This window comes from Cryptomeria japonica, chromosome 10 (assembly GCF_030272615.1).
Source record: "Cryptomeria japonica chromosome 10, Sugi_1.0, whole genome shotgun sequence".
Taxonomy (NCBI): Eukaryota; Viridiplantae; Streptophyta; class Pinopsida; order Cupressales; family Cupressaceae; genus Cryptomeria; species Cryptomeria japonica.
In genome coordinates, this window is record NC_081414.1 from 122,173,156 (window position 1) to 122,175,810 (window position 2,655).

Genomic DNA, 2,655 nt, shown 5'->3' on the forward strand with positions numbered 1-2,655 from the left:
CTCAATCGTAGAGTTAGGTTGCGAAAACTTTTCCTTAGGAACCTTAGGTCTACTTGAGGAAGTATCAGGGATTGATCCAGATATGGGAGATAGGTTCTATAAACTAGTCATACTAATCAGAGTAGAATATTTAGAGGAATTATCTAAAGATAGTTGGGGAAGAATTTATTGAAGAGGATTTAGAACTTGATGTTTGTAAACAAGCCTAAAATATCGTGTCTCCTAACAAGGTGTATGTTGTATTGTTGAAAATGAACTTCATTTGCCTATGCAATGTAGAGAGAACAACTTGCATGCTATGAATCCAAGGTCTCCCTAGCAACAAGTTGTAGGTAAAATCTCCAGACATAACATGGATAGGAGCAGGTAAAGTAACAGGACCTACCTTAACAGGCAAGGTGATGATACCTAGTGAGGATTTAGCAACATTATCAAAGCAATAGATAGTGAGAGAATCGGGCTTAATAAGAGATGTATCAAAATTGATCTTATGCAACAAGTTAATGCTACAAAAATTAAGACTAGAACTATTGTCCACTAGTGTTTGTCTTATCGCACTATCATTTATGATAACCACAATAATAAAGGGATCATATTGTTGTTGAATTTCACTAGAAGGCAGCTCATCTTGTGTAAACACAATTTGAGCCTTAGGTGATGTAATAGAGTGAATCAAGGAAACCATATTATTGGATGTCACTATGGGTGGGACATTCATTTTTTTCAAGGCATCTTGTAGCATTCCATGATGAGTCGAGGAAGTTTGAAGAAAATCCCAAAGGGATATCTTGACAGAAGTAGCTTTAAGTTGTTCGACAAGATCATATTCCTTACCAAGGGTTTGTGAAATGCGAGGTGCTTGAGGAAGAATGAGTTAAGGATTAGGTAGAGGAGTCAGAACAACCGGAGGAGGATTAGGTTTCCTATTGTCTCTCATGTTATAGGTATGGGCAACCACATTATAACTCTCCTTAGTTAGTTGTCTAGAATAGCTATAAGGACTCTTAGTGGGATTCCTTCCTTGAACCGTAATGATGTGTTTGTTTGGAGTGTTAAGGGAATCATGGCTATATCCACCTTGAACCTTGAGAAGAGGTTGATTAGAAAGAGATGAAGTTGGAGAAGGACAAGCACCTTGGACCACAAAAAGTTGTTTTCTATGTTCACTCACATTGATCATATTTATTAACCTTTTAGATGCATTATCCTTGTTTGAAAGTTTAGGAAAAGACATAAATTCATCAAGGGCATCATCTAATAAAGCATGGTCATAGTGATTGAAAGGATTATTTTTGGACCAAAAAGGAAACACAACATCATAGTGGGAATGATGAGAATCAACTATGTTACTAGATCTAGTGGAGGAGTTGATAGGAATATACCCATGAGAGGGATCATTCAGCTTATCTTTCTCATCACCACAAAAAGGCATAGTAACAAGGTTGATTAACTTTTAAAAATGAGGGTTTAGAAGGCTTAGGGCTCAAAAAATAATCTAGATATTCATCTAATTCATCCATACTAAACTCATAATCAACAAAATTGCATACATCATCGAAAGAATGAATTTATTGAAAATAGAAATATGACATTTTGGAATGAAAATTGAATGAAACTCAAACACACAATGCAAGGAAAATGAAATAAACCTATCTCTTTTTATTTTTCTTTTTCTTTTTATTTTTCTTTTTCTTTTATGTTTGGAAAGCAAATGAAATAAACTAGATCTACCAATGCAATGCAATGCAAATGAAATTGAGTTCACGTCGGGTCCACCAAAGATGTGCAGGGGAAAAAGTGAGACTAAGTATGAAAACCCTAATCCCATTCTCATACACACTCATGGAATACAAAAGAGCCTAGGGAGGTAGCATACGTTGGATACTTATTATGAGAAAGAGAGAGCTATGGATTACCTCTTAGGTTTTCTATTTATTTGTTGTAAATGAGAGAGAGGAATGATGCAAAATGCAATCTAACCTAGAAAGAAAGTAAGAAAGCCAATCCTAATCTAAGAATGCAGATTAAAGAACAACTGATACACTACTGAAAAGTACAAATCAGAAGGAAAAATCAGAGGTGAACCTGTGTCTTAAATTTGAGCAGAAATGTCCAAGACCAAAGTGCCACGCCACTATCCTAATTCTGCAATTCTGGAGCTGCAAGTGACAGGAGGGATTCTGAGATCTGCAAAGTATTGTTATGTCAAGTCCTACTGACAGAGGGTAGGACCATGGCACCATGTCACTCTGTTGTGAAGGAATAGGGTTCCATTCCCTTGTCCTTGATATATTTCTGCACTTCTGAGACTTCTAGGTGGTGTTGATGTTGGCATTTTTTATGTTTATGTTGTGATTTTCATTGATGGACACACACTTGTATTGTGATCCCCTTCATATGTATAAGCTAGACCTCAACTAGTATCTATTCCAAATCGGTATGTTGTATTCTAGTCTTTAGACTATTGGTGATTTTGTAGAATGTGTTTACCAGTCTGAAGCGACATGTCAACCCCAAGTGGTTCGTAGATCTCAAGCGGTATGAGGGAGCTAAGCGGCAAAACACATTCTTACCAGTCTTCATTTGTCAAACCATCAACCTGTATTTTGTATGAACTGGCAATACTCTGTGATGAGTTACCAATCCACCGATTGT